General features: G+C 41.1%; 1 pseudogene; it reads left to right on the top strand.

Moving 5' to 3' along the window:
• The first annotated feature begins 419 nt into the window (after positions 1-419).
• On the top strand, positions 420-6,417 carry LOC788244 (rho GTPase-activating protein 17-like; annotated as a pseudogene).
• Positions 6,418-17,800: the final 11,383 nt, after the last annotated feature.

The following is a 17,800-nucleotide window of genomic DNA, read 5'->3' as shown; positions in this document are numbered from 1 at the left end:
TTGTTGCTCAGTCATGTCCAACTCTTTGTGACCCCATGAACTGTAGCCTGCCAGCCTCCTCTGTCCATGGAATTCTCCAGGCAAAAATACTGGACTGGGTTGCCATTTCCTTATCCAGGGGATCTTCCTGACAAATGGACTAAACATGAGTCTCCTGCATTTCAGGCAGATTCTCTATCACCTGAGCCACCAAGAAAGTCTACTATTAAGAGACATTTCTAAGTATAAAGACACGTTAACTTAAAAAAGTATCAGCAGATACATGCTTGATTTTATCTTATAATCTATAGACAATGAATTAGAAATTGCAATGAATCTATATACCTTTTCCAAAGGAATATCCAAGACAGAAGAAACAATAACTTTTTAAATGACAATCAGACGAAATAATTTAGATGAAGCTTATCTCTCTTGAAGAGATGGAGATTGGGCAAGTGGCCAGATATGTAATAATTGGGCATTACAGAAAGTCCAAAGAGCACACCACCAGGGGCCTGGTTCTCCTAGCCAGCCCCAACCTACCAACGCCAAGGGCAGAGCTGCTGGAACTAACACAGTGAGGGTGGGGCCATGGGCCTGGGAAGCAGTGAGGAAAGGATGTAGGCTGCACCATGAAGAAGCAGTTTATATGTGTTCCTTTTTATGGCTGAGTAGTATTTCATTGTTGGAGAAGGCAATGGCACCCCAATCCAGTATTCTTGCCTGGAAAATCCCATGGACGGAGGAGCCTGGTAGGCTGCAGTCCATGGGGTCGCTAACAGTCAGACACGACTGAGCGACTTCACTTTCACTTTTCACTTTCATGCCTTGGAGAAGGAAATGGCAACCCACTCCATTGTTCTTGCCTGGAGAATCCCAGGGACGGGGGAGCCTGGTGGGCTTCCATCTATGGAGTCACACAGAGTGGGACATGACTGAAGCGACTTAGCAGCAGTATTTCATTGCATATTTGTACCACAGCTTCTTTATTCATTCTTCTGCCCATGGACATCTAGGTTGCTTCCATGTCTTAGCTATTGTAAATAGTGGTTCAATAAACACTGTGGTATATGTTTCTTTTTCAATTTGTGTTTCCTCAGGGTCTATGCCTAAGAATGGGATTGCTGGGTTATATGGTGATTTTATTCTTAGTTTTTTAAAGGAATCTCCATACTGTCTTCCATAGTGGCTGTGTCAATTTAAATTCCCACCAGCAAAGTAAGAGGGTTCCCTTCTCTCTACATCCTCTCCAGCATTAATTGTTTGTAGACTTTTTGATGACGGCCATTCTGACTTGTGTGAGGTGGTATTTCATTGTAGTTTTGATTTGAATTCCTCTAATAATGAGCGATGTTGAAAACCTCTTCATGGTTTTGTTAGCCACCTGTATGTCTTCTTTGGAAAAATGTCTGTTTAGGTCTTTTTCACACTTTTTGATTAGGTTGTTTGTTTTTCTGGTATTGAGTTGTATGAGCTGCTTGCATGTTTCATTTACTATTATTCTCTCCCATTCTGAGGGCTGTTTTTTCACCTTGTTTGTAGTTTCCTTTGTTATGCAAAAACTCTTAAGTTTAATTAGGTCCCACTTGTTTATTTTTATTTCCATTACTCTAGGAGGTGGTTAATAGAAGATCTTGCTTTATGTCATTGAGTGTTCTGCAAAAGTTTTCCTCAAGTAGTTTTGTAGTTTCTGGTCTTACATTTAGGTCGGAAGAAATGGAATAGCCATCATGGTCAGCAAAAGAATTCAAAATGCAGTACTTGGATGCAAAGTACATCTCAAAAATGACAGAATGGTCTCTTTTTGTTTCCAAGGCAAATCATTCAATATCACAGTAATCCAAGCCTATGCCCCAACCAGTAATGCTGAAGAAGCTGAAGTTGAATGGTTCTATAAAGACCAACAAAACCTTTTAGAGCTAACACCCAAAAAAGATGACCTTTTCATTATAGGGGACTGGAATGCAAAAGTAGGAAGTCAAAAAACACATGGAGTAACAGGCAAATTTGGCCTTGGAATATGGAATGAAGCAGGGCAAAGACTAATAGAGTTTTCCCAAGAAAATGCACTGGTCATAGGAAATACCCTCTTCCAACAACACAAGAGAAGACTCTACACATGGACATCACCAGATGGTCAACACTGAAATCAGATTGATTATATTCTTTGAAGCCAAAGATGGAGAAGCTCTATACAGTCAACAAAAACAAGACCAGGAGCTGACTTTGGCTCAGATCAGGAACTCCTTATTGCCAAATTCAGACTGAAATTGAAGAAAGTAGGGAAAACCACTAGACTATTCAGGTATGACCTAAATCAAATCCCTTATGATTATACAGTGGAAGGGAGAAATAGATTTAAAGGACTAGACCTGATAGATAGAGTACCTGATGGACTATGGACAGAGGTTTGTGACACTGTACAGGAGACAGGGATCAAGACCATCCCCATGGAAAAGAAATGCAAAAAGCAAAATGGCTGTCTGGGGAGGCCTTACAAATAGCTGTGAAAAGAATAAAAGTGAAAAGCAAAGGAGAAAAGGAAAAATATAAGCATCTGAATGCAGAGTTCCAAAGAATAGCAAGAAGAGATCAGAAAGCCTTCCTCAGTGATCAATGCAAAGAAATAGAGGAAAACAACAGAATGGGAAAGATTAGAGATCTCTTCAAGAAAATTAGAGACATCAAGGGAACATTGCATGCAAAGATGGGCACAATAAAAGATAGAAATGACAGGGACCTAACAGAAGCAGAAGATATTAAGAAGAGGAAGCAAAAATCCACATAAGACCTGTACAAAAATGATCTTCACAACCCAGATAATCACGATGGTGTGATCACTCACATAGAGCCAGACATCCTGGAATGTGAAGTCAAGTGGGCTTTATGAAGCATCAGTACAAACCAAGCTAGTGGAGGTGATGGAACTCCAGTTGAGCTGTTTCAAATCCTGAAAGATGATGCTGTGAAAGTGCTACACTCAATATGCCAGCAAATTGGGAACACTCAGCAGTGGCCATAGGATTGGAAAATATCAGTTTTCATTCCAATCCCAAAGAAAAGCAATTGCAAAGAATGCTCAGACTACCACACAATTGCACTCATCTCACACGCCAGTAAAGTAGTACCCCAAATTCTCCAAGCCAGGCTTCAGCAATACATGAACCATGCACTTCCAGATGTTCAAGTTGGTTTTAGAAAAGGCAGAGGAACCAGAGATCAAATTGCCAACATGTGCTGGATCATCAAAAACGCAAGAGAGTTCCAGAAAAACATCTATTTCCGCTTTATTGACTATGCCAAACCCTTTAACTGTGTGGATCACAATAAACTGTGGAAAATGCTGAAAGAGGTGGGAATATGAGACCACCTGACCTGCCTCTTGAGAAACCTATATGCAGGTCAGGAAGCAACAGTTATAACTGAACATGGAACAACAGACTGGATCCAAATAGGAAAAGGAGTACTTCAAGGCTGTATATCGTCACCCTGCTTATTTAACTTCTATGCAGAGTACATCATGAGAAATGCTAGGCTGGAAGAAGCACAAGCTGGAATCCAGATTGCCGGGAGAAATATCAATAACCTCAAGATATGCAGATCACACCACACTTATGGCAGAAAGTGGAGAGGAACTAAAAAGCTTCTTGATGAAATGAAAGTGGAGAGTGAAAAAGTTGGCGTAAAGCTCAACATTCAGAAAACTAAGATCATGTCATCTGGTCCAATACCTTCATGGCAGATAGATGGGGAAACAGTGGAATCAGTGGCTGACTTTATTTTTTGCATCTCCAAAATCACTGCAGATGGTGATTGTAGCCATGAAATTAAAAGACACTTACTCCTTGGAAAGAAAGTTATGACCAACTTAGATAGCATATTCAAAAGCAGAGACACAATTTTGCCAACAAAGGTCCGTCTAGTCAAGGCTATGGTTTTTCCAGTGGTCGTGTATGGATGTGAGAGTTGGACTGTGAAGAAAGCTGAATGCTGAAGAATTGATGCTCTTGAACTGTGGTGCTGGAGAAGACTCTTGAGAGTCCCTTGGACTGCAAGGAGATCCAACCAGTCCATCCTAAAGGAGACCAGTTGTGGGTGTTCTTTGGAAGGACTGATGCTAAGGCTGAAACTACAATACTTTGGCCACCTCATGCAAAGATTTAACTCATTGGAAAAGACCCTGATGCTGGAGGGACTGGGAGTAGGAGGAGAAGGGGACGGCAGAGGATGAGATGGCTGGATCGTATCACTGACTCTATGCACATGAGTTTGCGTGAACTCCAGGCATTGGTGTTGGACAGCGAGGCTTTGCGTCCTGAGATTCATGGGGTCACAAAGACTCTGACATGACTGAGTGACTTAACTGAATGGCGTTAGCAAGTGTTCTCATTTCATTCTTTTGCATGTACCTGTGGACGAACCTAGAGCCTATTATAACTGAGTGAAGTAAGTCAGAGAGATAAATATAAATGTCTTAGAAAAGGCCCTCCTATAGTTGCAAACCCATCAAGATAAATGGGTGGAGAAGTCCACCTTTGGGATGCGTTTGGAAGAACACTTGAAGCATGGCAGTGGTGAGATGCGCTGTGTCTTGAGGCTTGCTGGAGACAGGCTTGCTATTGCTGGAGACAGGCGAGAAGTAGGAGGACCTTTTCTGAACTGAGGCTGGGGCCTCAAAGTTAAGGAAACTGAAATCTGCTGTAAACTTTTCTACTTCTTGCCTGGATGAGTTCAACTCCTCCCCCCCCCCCCAACCTCCACACACACAGCAACATGTGTTTTAAAGTTCTATGTACAGGAAATGCCTGAACCTTTGATGACTTTTAATCTGTATGAAGAATGGACACAAGTTGCAAGTGTACAGGTTCAAGACAAAAACTTCAGGATTTGTGGAGAACATGTCAGAAGTTGCCACCACAAAATTTTGTTAACTTTAGGCATTTAATCAAGTTCCTTGAAAAACTTACTTAGACCAGTGACATTAATAAAATGACTCTCAGCAACCTTGCAATCATTTTAGGCTCTAACTTCTCATGGGCCAAAAATGAAGAGATGCTTGCCAAGATGGCAGCAGCCACATCCATCCATGTGGTTGGGGTCATCAAACCCAACATTCAGTGTGTCACCTGGCTATTCCCCAAAGAGGTGGAATTTAACCTGTCAGAAATGTTCATACCTCTCACCACCTCAAATTCCAGTCACTCATCCCACGCTGGAAATGACCCTGTTGACTCAGGGACCCTGGAAAGAAAGCAGCCTGCCAGCGTGGTGGTGATGGAGGGGTACCTGATGAAGAAAGAGAGCTTTGGTGTGAAGCTTATGGACTTCCAGACCCACTGGCAGGGTAGAAGCCTAGTTATAAAGCATTTATTCCCTTCTTTTCAGCTGCCACTCTGGCCCACAGATGGAAGCACTTTGGCTCCAGTGGGCCCAGAGCCTCCTCCCCAGAGCTCTAGGGCCTAAAGCAGCACAGGGGATGGGACTGGCCCCTCTTCTGAGGGCATACTGGAGCAGGGGCCCAGCCCAGGCAACAGCAGTCCTCCAAAGCCCAAGGAATCTGTGGATGCACCTGCACCCAGCAGAAACAAGAGTAAGACCCCATTCCCCCTCCACCCTCCACCCCAGGCCCAGTCAGTTGCTGGCTCCCATCAGCTCTCTGTGCCCCCCTCCCCGTGCACACAAATTCCACCAGCCCAAGCCCACACAGTGTGAAGCAAACTGTTAAAAAAAAAAACTGCTCCTGAAACCAGGAAACTGGCCTCCCAGCCATCCTGGGGGGCAGAGTTCTCCAGAAACATCTCAGCATCCACCCAGCCAGTCACCAAAGCCATCTACCTGAAGCTCTTCTCCCCCTACTCAGCCCCCGGGCCAGGCCCCAGGCCAGGTCTGTGCCACCTCACAGCTCTCTGCACCTCTGAGGTACTCCAGCAGCCTGTCTCTGATCCAAGCCCCCAATCACCCGCTGCCACAGGCCCCCACGCAGACCACACTGCTTGCTGTGCTCACCAAATCCAGCAGCAGTGCCCACCCATCCCGGGGGTGCCCAGTGAACCTGGACTCCAGCAGTTGTCCCACACCCCTCCCCAGATACCAACACACAGCACCCTGCCCCTCGGAAAACAGAATCCCAGCCAGGCAGTGAGTAACTCTGAGACTGCACAGCAACATGCTAGAACCTTACCGAGATCTAAACCGCTACCAAAGCTGGGGAACTGGCCCAACGTCCCCAGCCCCGCCCCCTCATCCTCCTGCCATCCATCCCATCTGGGATGGCAACCTCATCATCGCAGCTCTCACCACCTCCAAAAATAATCACAGGTGTATGACCTGCCATATTCCATAAGAACTGAAATTGGAATACTTAATGATGCCAATTCCAGGTTTTCAGAACCATTTTGCAGCATCTTGCCAGAACCTTCTTATACTGTTGGTGGGAATGCAAACTAGTACAGCTACTGTGGAGAAGAGAGTGGAGATTCCTTACAAAACAGGAAATAAAACTGCCATATGACCCAGAAATCCCACTGCTGAGCATACACACCGAGGAAACCAGAATTGAAAGAGACACGTGTACCCCAGTGTTCATCACAGCACTGTTTATAATAGCCAGGACATGGAAGCAACCTAGATGTCCATCAGCAGATGAATGGATAAGAAAGCTGTGGTACATATACACAATGGAATATTACTCAGCCATTAAAAAGAATACATTTGAATCAGTTCTAATGAGGTGGATGAAACTGGAGCCTATTATACAGAGTGAAGTAAGCCAGAAAGAAAAACACCAATACAGTATACTAATGCATATATACGGAATGTGGAAAGATGGTAATGATAACCCTGTATGCGAGACAGCAAAAGAGACACAGATGTATAGAAGAGTCTTTTGGACTCTGTGAAAGAGGGCAAGGGAGGGATGATATTGAAGAATGGCATTAAAACATGTAAATTATCATATGTGAAACAAATCGCCAGTCCAGGTTTGATGCATGAGACAGGGTGCTCGGGGCTGGTGCACCGGTTTGCTTTGGGGAGGGAGGTGGAAGAGGGGTTCAGGATGGGGAACACATGTACCCCCATGGTGGATTCATATCAATGTATGGCAAAACCAACACAGTGTTGTAAAGTAAAATAAATAAACAATTAAAACTGAAAAAGGAAAAAAAAAAAAAAAAAACTGAGAAGCTTTCAGTGAAGGAGAAAAAAAGACCCCACCATGCAAGATTTGGCCTTTCACAGCTATAAGAGAGAGCAGAGGCTGACACTTAAAGCTGGGTGATCTGTCTTGAAGAAGCTGCCTTTCTTTACATGGGAAAGAATGTGCCCCCCCCCCATTTTTTTTTAGAGATACTTATAGCAGAAAGAGTATCATTGCTGAAACATGCTTTTGTCACTGCTGTTCATGCAGGTGGCACCATTGGCAACTTGGAATGAAAGACGAACAGTGAAGAAGAAAAAAGACTAACAAAGTCCATCCATTACACTCAACTGCTTCCTGCTACTTGCACTTTCATTCTCCTGATCACAAGGGAGTTTTGTCTCCTTCAAACGTGCTGCAGAATCATTTTGTATGAAGCATGGTCTGTGCCTCCCTGACCCCTCAGAACCACAAGGATTTGAGGTGACCACTGGATCCGTCACCTCAGCAAACTGGATTGCCTTATGCTTCATTGGATTGCCAGAATGTAGACAGAAATGTAGTTATTAAAAAAAAAAAGATGTAATTTCTACTTTATAAGGACTGAATATTATTCTAGTTTTGTCAGGAAGCATTTAATAGGAGGCTTCCTGTGTGATGTTTTGGATCCGTCATGAATCCTCTGTCCCTTATTAATTACTGAATATTCAGGAATAAAGTGCAGTAGCAAACTACTCCTGGGGGCTTAGGAATGCATGCATTTCCTTCGTTAGTTTTTCCATACTGTGATAAGTAACTATATATGACCCTCTTCCTTTTTATGAAACATATGGTAAAAGTGATTATTTCACTCTCTTTCATATGGATGACCTCATGTTTCCTTGATAATTTGTAAGCTTCAATTTTATTTCTGCTGAAAATAGCTACCTTGCTCAGTTCAGTCCAGTCACTCAGTCGTGTCCAACTATTTGCGACCCCATGAATTGCAGCACATCAGGCCTCCCTGTCCTTCACCAACTCCCAAAGTTCACTCAAACTCATGTCCATCGAGTCGGTGATGCCATCCAGCCATCTCTTCTTCTGTCATCCCCTTCTCCTCCTGTCCCCAATCCCTCCCAGCATCAGAGTCTTTTCCAATGAGTTAACTCTTAGCATAAGGTGGGCAAAGTATTGGAGGTTCCTTATAAGACAGTATAAATACCCACACAATTTTGAATAAAGCACCTTTGCTCCATCAGAGCTGTGGTCCCCGTCTCTCTCTCTCTCTCTCTCTCTCTCTCTCTCTCTCTCTCTCTCTCTCTCTGTCTGTCTCAGGCTAATTCTCTAAAGCTCAGAGGCTCACTGGGCTCATTTTCTTGCGCAGATTTCTAAGACCCTCTCTAGAAGGTGTTCTGTCCCTTCACCCCTTCAAGAGGGTGCCTGGTGCCTTCCTGAGCAGTGCAAGCCCTGTACCAGGGACTTTATTGGCTTTCTGCATAAACCAAGGAATATCAGCCTCTTTCTCTCTCCTTTACTTATTTTTTTAATTATTATTATTGCTCAATGGGGTTATTTATTCTTTTTTATTTTCTTTTTCTATTTTTTTTAAATTTACAATACTGTATTGGTTTTGCCACACATCAACATGAATCCACCATGAGTGTATACGTGTTCCCCATCCTGAACACCCCTCCCACCTCCCTCCCCATACCATCACTTTGGGTCATCCCAGGGCACCATTCATGAGCATCCTGTATCATGCCTCACATCTGGACTGGCGATTGGTTTCACACGTGATAATTTACATGTTACAATGCCATTCTCCAAAATCATCCCACCCTCGCCCTCTCCCACAAAGTCCAAAAGACTCTTCTATACATCTGTGTCTCATTTGCTGTCTCGTGTACAGGGTTATTGTTGCCACCTTTATAAATGCAACATATATGCAATCAGTTCAGTTCAGTTTATTTCAGTCGCTCAGTCATGTCTGAATCCTTGCGACCCCATGAACTGCAGCACACTAGGCCTCCCTGTCCATCAACAACTCCTGGAGTCACTCAGACACACGTCCATCGAGTCAGTGATGCCATCCAGCCATCTCATCTTCTGTCGTCCCCTTCTCCTCCTGCCCCCAATCCCTCCCAGCATCAAAGTCTTTTCCAATGAGTCAACACTTCGCATGAGGTGGCAAAAGTATTGTAGTTTCAGCTTTAGCATCATTCCTTCCAAAGAAATCACAGGGCTGATCTCCTTCAGAATGGACTGGTTGGATCTCCTTGCAGTCTAATGGACTCTCAAGAGTCTTCTCCAACACCACAGTTCAAAAGCATCAGTTCTTCAGCCCTCAGCTTTCTTCACAGTCCAACTCTCACATCCATACATGACCACAGGAAAAACCATAGCCTTGACTAGACGGACCTTTGTTAGCAAAGTAATGTCTCTGTTTTTTCAATATGCTATCTAGGTTGGTCATAACTTTACTTCCAAGGAGCAAGCGTCTTTTAATTTCATGGCTGCCATCACCATCTGCAGTGATTTTGGAGCCCCCCAAAAAAACAAAATCTGACATTATTTCCACTGTTTCCCCATCTATTTCCCATGAACTGATGGGACCATAAGCCATGATCTTCGTTTTCTGAATGTTGAGTTTGAAGCCAACTTTTTCACTCTCCTCTTTCACCTTCATCAAGAGGCTTTTTTGTTCCTCTTCACTTTCTGCCATAATGGTGGTGTCATCTGCATATCTGAGGTTGCTGACATTTCTCCCTGCAATCTTGATTCCAGCTTGTGCTTCTTCCAGTCCAGCGTTTCTCATGATGTACTCTGCATAGAAGTTAAATAAGCAGGGTGACAATATACAGCCTTGACGTACTCCTTTTCCTATTTGGAACCAGGCTGTTGTTCCATGCCCAGTTCTAACTGTTGCTTCCTGACCTGCATATAGGTTTCTCAAGAGGCAGGTCAGGTGGTCTGGTATTTCCATCTCTTTCAGAATTTTCCACAGTTTATTGTGATCCACACAGTCAAAGATATTGGCATAGTCAAAAAGCAGAAATAGATGTTTTTCTGGAATTCCCTTGATTTTTCGATCATCCAGTGGATGTTGGCAAATTGATCTCTGGTTCCTCTGCTTTTTCTAAAACCAGCTTGAATATCTGAAAGTTGACGGTTCATGTACTGCTGAAGCCTGGCTTGGAGAATTTTGAGCATTACTTACTAGCGTGTGAGATGAGTGCGATTGTGTGGTAATTGGAGCATTCTTTGGCATTGCCTTCCTTTGGGATTGGAATGAAAACTGACCTTTTCCAGTCCTGTGGCCAGTGCTGAGTTTTCCAAATTTGCTGGCATTTTTAGTGCAGCACTTTCACAGCATCATCTTTCAGGATTTGAAATAGCTCAACTGGAATTCCATCACCTCCACTAGCTTTGTTCATAGTGATGCTTCCTAAGGTCCACTTGACTTCACATTCCAGGATATCTAGCTCTAGGTCAGTGATCACACCATCATGATTATCTGGGTCATGAAGATCTTTTTGGTTCAGTTCTTCTGTATATTCCTGCCACCTCTTCTTAATATCTTATGCTTCTGTTAGGTCCATACCATTTCTGTCCTTTATCGAGCCCATCTTTGCATGAAATGTTCCGTTGGTATCTCTACTTTTCTTGAAGAGATCTCTGGTCTTTCCCATTCTGTTGTTGTCCTCTATTTCTTTGCATTGATCGCTGAGGAAGGCTTTCTTATCTCTTCTTGCTATTCTTTGGAACTCTGCATTCAGATACGTATATCTTTCCTTTTCTCCTTTGCTTTTCGCTTCTCTTCTTTTCACAGCTATTTGTTAGTATACTCTATTGGTGCTCTTCTTTCTGGCTTACTTCACTCTGTATAATAGGCTCCAGTTTCATCCACCTCATTAGAACTGATTCAAATGTACTCTTTTTAATGGCTGAGTAACACTCCATTGTGTATATGTACCACATCTTTCTTATCCAATCATCTGCTGATGGACATCTAGGTTGCTTCCATGTTCTGGCTGTTATAAACAGTGCTGTAATGAACATTGGGGCACATGTGTCTCTTTCAATTCTGGTTTCCTTGGTGTCCATGCCCAGCAGTGGGATTGCTGGATCTTATGGCAGTTCTATTTTCAGTTTTTTAAGGAAACTCCATACTGTTCTCCATAGTGGCTGTGGTAGTTTGCATTCCCACCAACAGTGTAAGAGGGTTCCCTTTTCTCCCCACCCTGTCCAGCATTTATTGCTTGCAGACTTTGGATAGCAGCCATTTTGACTGGTGTAAAATGGTACCTATTTTGGTTTTGATTTGCACTTCTCTGATAATGACTGATGTTGAGCATCTTTTCATGTTTGTTAGCCATCTGTATGTCTTCTTTGGAGAAATGTCTGTTTAGTTCTTTGGCCCATTTTTTGATTTTGTGGTTTATTTTTCTGGAATTGAGCTGTAGGAGTTGCTTGTATATTTTTGAAATTAATTATTTCTCATTTTCTTCATTTGCTATTATTTTCTCCCATTCTGAAGGCTGTTTTTTTCACCTTGTTTATAGTTTCCTTTGTTGTGCAGAAGTTTTTAATTTTAATTGGGTTCCATTTGTTTATTTTTGGTTTTATTTCCAAAATTCTTGGAGGTGAGTCACAGAGGATCCTGCTGTGATTTATATCAGAGAGTGTTTTACCTATGTTCTCCTCTAGGTGTTTTATAGTTTCTGGTCTTATATTTAGATCTTTAATCCATTTTGAGTTTATTTTTGTGCATGGTGTGACAAAGTGTTCTGATGCTGCTGCTAAGTCACTTCAGTCGTGTCCGACTGTGTGCGACCCCATAGATGGCAGCCCACCAGGCTCCCCCATCCCTGGGATTCTCCAGGCTAAAACACTGGAATGGGTTGGCATTTCCTTCTCCATTACATGAAAGTGAAAAGTGAAAGTGAAGTCGCTCAGTCGTGTCCAACTTTTAGCGACCCCATGGACTGCAGCCTACAAGGCTCTTCCATCCATGGGATTTTCCAGGAAAATGTATTGGAGTGGGTTGCCTAGGTACATGCATAGCTTTAAAGAAATTATCACAGTCTTTCCCCAAATGACTGAATAATGTTAGAAAGTGTTCTAGATTCATTCTTTTACAAGTGGTTGACCAGTTTTCCCAGCACCACTTGTTAAAGAGATTGTCTTTTCTCCATTGTATATTTTTGCCTCCTTTTTCAACTATAAGGTGTCCATAGGTGCATGGATTTATCTCTGGGCTTTCTATTTTGTTCCATTGATCTATATTTCTGTCTTTGTGCCAGAACCATACTGTCTTGATGACTGTGGCTTTGTAGTAGAGCCTGAAGTCAGACAGTTTGATTCCTCCAGTTCCATTCTTCTTTCTCAAGATTGCTTTGGCTATTTGAGGTTTTTTGTATTTACATATAAACTGTGAAAGTATTTGTTCAAGCTGTGTGAAAAATACCGTTGGTAGCTTGATAGGGATTGCATTGAATCTATAGATTGCTTTGGGTAGTATATGCATTTTCACTACATTGATTTATGGTTTATTTCTCCATCTATTAGTGTCCTCATTGATTTCTTTCACCAGTGTTTTATAATTTTCTATATATAGGTCTTTTGTTTCTTTAGGTAGATATATTCAAAAGTATTTTATTATTTTCGTTGCAATGGTGAATGGAATTGTTTCCTTAATTTCTCTATTTTCTCATTATTAGTGTATAGGAATGCAAGTGATTTCTGTGTGTCTATTTCATATCCTTCAACTTTATTCTATTCATTGATTAAGTTCAGTTCAGTTCAGTTCAGTCGCTCAGTCATGTCCGACTCTGTGACCCCATGAATCGCAGCACGCCATGCTTCCCTGTCCATCGCCATCTCCCAGAGTTCACTCAAACTCACGTCCACCGAGTCAGTGATGCCATCCAGCCAACTCATCCTCTGTCATCATCCCCTTTTCCTCCTGCCCCCAATCCCTCCCAGCATCAGAGTCTTTTCCAATGATTAGCTTTAGTAATTTTCTGGAGGAGTCTTTAAGGTTTTCTATATAGAGGATCATGTCATCTGCAAACAGTGAGAGTTTTACTTATTCCTTTCCAATTTGGATTCTTTTTATTTCTTTTTCTGCTCTTATTGTTGTGGCCAAAACTTCCAAAACTATGTTGAATAGTAGTGTTGAAAGTGGGCATCCTTGTCTTGTTCCTGTCTTTAGGGGAAATGCTTTCAGTTTTTCACCATTGAGGATAATGTTTGCTGTGGGTTTGTCATATATAGCTTTTATTATGTTGAGGTATGTTCCTTCTATTCCTGCTTTCTGGAGAGTTTTTATCATAAATTAATGTTGAATTTTGGCAAAGGCTTTCTCTGCATCTATTGATATAATCATATGGTTTTTCTCTTTCAATTTGTTAATGTGGTGTATCACATTGATTGATTTGCAAACATTGAAGAATCCTTGCATCCCTGGGATAAAGCTCACTTGGTCATGATATATGATCTTTTTTAATATGTTGTTGAATTCTATTTGCTAGAATTTTGTTAAAAATTTTTACATCTATGTTCATCAGTGATATTGGCCTGTAGTTTTCTTTTTTGGTGGCATCTTTGTCAGGTTTTGCTATTAGGATGATGGTGGCCTCACAGAATGAGTTTGGAAGTTTACCTTCATCTGCAATTTTCTGGAAGAGTTTGAATAGGATAGGTATTAGCTCTTCTCTCACTTTTTAGTAGAATTCAGCTGTGAATCTGTCTGGACCTGGGCTTTTATTTGAGGCAAGATTTCTGATTACAGTTTCAACTTCTGTGCTTGTGATGGGTCTGTTAATATTTTCCATTTCTTCCTGGTTCAGTTTTGGAAAGTTGTACTTTTCTAAGAATTTGTGCATTTCTTCCAGGTTTTCCATTTTTTTTGGCATATAATTGCTGATAGTAGTCTCTTAAGATCCTTTTTATTTCTGTGTTGTCTGTTGTGATCTCTCCATTTTCATTTCTAATTTTATTGATTTTATTCTTCTCCCTTTGTTTCTTGATGAGTCTTGCTAATGGTTTGTCAATTTTTATTTATTCTATCAAAGAACCAGCTTTTTGCTTTGTTGATTTTTGCTATAGCCTCTTTTGATTCTTTTGCATTTATTTCTGCCCTAATTTTTAAGATTTCCTTCCTGCTACTAACCCTGGGGTTCTTCATTTCTTCCTTTTCTACTTGTTTTAGGTGTAGAGTTAGGTTATTTATTTGACTTTTTTCTTATTTCTTGAGGTATGCCTGTATTGCTATGAACCTTTCCCTTAGCACTGCTTTTACAGTGTCCCACAGGTTTTGGTTGTTGTGTTTTCTTTCTCATTTGTTTCTATGCATATGTTGATTTCTTTTATGATTTCTTCTGTGATTTGTTGGTTATTCAGCAGCGTGTTGTTCAGCCTCCATATGTTGGAATTTTTAATAGTTTTTTCTTCTGTTAATTAAGATCTAATTTTACTGCACTGTGCTTAGAAATATGCTTAGAATGATTTCAATTTTTTTGAATTTACCAAGGCTAGATTTATGGCCCAGGATGTTCTATCCTGGAGAAGGTTCCATGTGCACTTGAGAAAAAGGTGAACTTCATTGTTTTGGGGTGAAATGTCCTATAGGTATCAGTTAAGTCTAACTGGTCTATTGTATGATACAGTTTGTGTTTCCTTGTTAATTTTCTGTTTAGTTGATCTATCCATAGGTGTGAGTGGGGTGTTAAAGTATCCCACTATTATTGTGTTATTGTTAATTTCGCCTTTCATACTTGTTAGCATTTGTCTTACATATTGCAGTGCTCCTATGTTGGGTGCATGTATGTTTATAATTGTTATATCTTCTTCTTGGATTGATCCTTTGATCATTATGTAGTGTCCTTCTTTGTCTCTTTTCACAGCCTTTGTTTTAAAGTCTATTTCATCTGATATGAGTATTGCTACTCCTGCTTTCTTTTTGTCTCTATTTGTGTGGAATATTATTTTCCAACCCTTCACTTTCAGTCTGTATGTGTCCCTTGTTTTGAGGTGGGTCTCTTGTAGGTAACATATATATGGGTTTTGTTTTTGTATCCATTCAGCCAGTCTTTGTCTTTTTGTTGGGGCATTCAACTCATTTACATTTAAGGTAATTACTGATAAGTATGATCCCGTTGCCATTTACTTTATTGTTTTGGGTTCGAGTTTAAACACCCTTTTTGTGTTTCCTGTCTAGAGAAGATCCTTTAGCATTTGTTGGAGAGCTGGTTTGGTGGTGCTGAATTCTCTTAGCTTTTACTTGTCTGTAAAGCTTTTGATTTCCCCTTCATATTTGAATGAGATCCTTGCTGGGTACAGTAATCTGGGCTGTAGGTTTTTTCTTTCATCACTTTAAGTATGTCCTGTCATTCCCTCCTGGCCTGAAGAGTTTCTATTGAAAGATCAGCTGTTATCCTTATGGGAATCCCCTTGTGTGTTATTTGTTGTTTTTCCCTTGCTGCTTTTAATATTTGTTATTTGTGCTTGATCTTTGTTAATTTGATTAACAAAGATTTGATTATGATTAAAGATTTGATTAAAAATTTGATTATGTGTCTTGGGGTGTTTCTCCTTGGGTTTATCCTATTTGGGCCTCTCTGGGTTTCTTGGACTTGGGTGATTATTTCCTTCCTCATTTTAGGGAAGTTTTCAACTATTATCTCCTCAAGTATTTTCTCATGGTCTTTCTTTTTATCTTCTTCTGGGACTCATATGATTGAAATGTTGGGGTGTTTAACATTGTCCCAGAGGTCTCTGAGATTGTCCTCATTTCTTTTAATTCATTTTTCTTTTTCCCTCTCTGATTCATTTATTTCTACCATTCTGTCTCTACCTCACTAATCCTATCTTCTGCCTCCGTTATTCTACTATTTGTTCCCTCCAGAGTGTTTTTGATCTTACTTATTGCATTATTCACTATATATTGACTCTTTTATTTCTTCTAGGTTCTTGTTAAACCTTTCTTGTATCTTCTCAATCCTTATCTCCAGGCTGTTTATCTGTGATTCCATTTTGATTTCAAGATGTTGGATCATTTTCACTATCATTTTTCGAAATTGTTTATTAGGTAGATTCCCTATCTCTTCCTCTTTTGTTTGGTTTGGTGGACATTTATCCTGTTCTTTTACCTGCTGGGTATTCCTCTGTCTCTTCATCTTGTTTATATTGCTGTGTTTGGGGTGGCCTTTCTGTATTGTAGCGGTTTGTGGAGTTCTCTTTATTGTAGAGTCCTACTCTTTATTGTAGAGGGGGTGGGATTGGACAGGTGGCTTGTCTAGGTTTCCCGGTTAGGGAAGCTTGTGTCTGTGTTCTGGTGGGTGGGGCTGGATTTCTTGTCTCTGGAGTGCAATGAAGTGTCCAGTAATGAATCATGAGATGTCAATGGGTTTTGTGTGACTTTTGCAGCCTGTATATCGAAGCTCAGGGCTGTGTTCCTGTGTTGCTGGAGAACTTGTATGGTATGTCTTGCTCTGGAACTTGTTTGCGCTTGGGTGGTGCTTGGTTTCAGTGTAGGTATGGAGGTGTTTGATGATTTCCTGTCGATCAATGTTCCCTGGAGTCAGGAGTTCTCTGGTGTTCTCAGAATTTGGACTTAAGCCTCCTGCTTCTGGTTTTAAGTCTTATTTTTACTTTAGCCTCAAGGCTTCTCCATCTATACAGCACTGTTGGTAAAATATCTAGGTTAAAGATGAAAAGTTTCTCCACAGTGAGGGACACCCAGAGAGGTTCACAGTACTACATGGAGAAGAGAAGAGGGAGGAGGGAGATAGAGGTGACCAGAATGAGATGAGGTAGAATCAAAAGAGGAGAGAGCAAGCTAGCCAGTAATCACATCCTTATGTGTTCTCCACAGTATGGACCACTCAGAAATGTTCACGGTGTTATACAGAGAAGAGAAGAAGAAGGAAGGAGACAGGTGGCCAGGAGGATAAAGGAGGGAATCAAAAGGAAAGAGACAGATTCAGCCAGTAATCAGTTCCCTAGGTGTTCTCCAGCATCTGGAACACACAAAGAGATTCACAGAGTTGAATAGAGAAGAGAAGGGGGAGGGTGGCAATAGAGGTGACCTGGTGGAGAAAAAGGAGAGTCCAAAGGGGGAGAGAGAAGTTAAGCCAGTAATCTCGCTCCCAAGTAAAAATTGGTTTGAAGATTGGGTTCTTAAAGGTACAAAATTGATAACAAATACTAAAAAGCAAAGATTAAAAATCTAGAGTAGAGGTTGGATTTTCAAAAATACAATATTAAAGAATAAAAATTCAAAAAATTACAATACATATATATGAAGTTTGCTTTAAAAAATAGGGTCTCTCTCTCTCTTTTTTTTTTTGCAAAATAAAAGGTTAGAAAAATGAAAACTAAAGGAGTAATAGAGGAATTAAAAATTCAAAAAAAATTAAAAAGTTAAAAAAATGATTATAAAAATATATCTAGGACTTTCTCTGGTTTTGTTGTGGGCAGTGTGAGGTCAGCTCATTTTCAGGTAGTACCTTGATCTGGCTTATATTTTTCAAGATCTATAGGCCCCTTCCTATGTTGTCGGTACTACCTACAGGATTTTAATCTATTGCACCTGTCACTTCCAAGGCGGTTCCCTCTGTTTTAGCTTCTTCTGTTTGCTGGTCTCTTCAGTGTCCCGTGACACAAGGGGGCAGTGGTGGAAACTTTTTTAGGCTCACTTGT

The sequence above is a fragment of the Bos taurus genome, chromosome X, assembly GCF_002263795.3.
Source record: "Bos taurus isolate L1 Dominette 01449 registration number 42190680 breed Hereford chromosome X, ARS-UCD2.0, whole genome shotgun sequence".
NCBI lineage: Eukaryota > Metazoa > Chordata > Mammalia > Artiodactyla > Bovidae > Bos > Bos taurus.
This window is presented reverse-complemented; position numbering and strand designations above follow the sequence as displayed.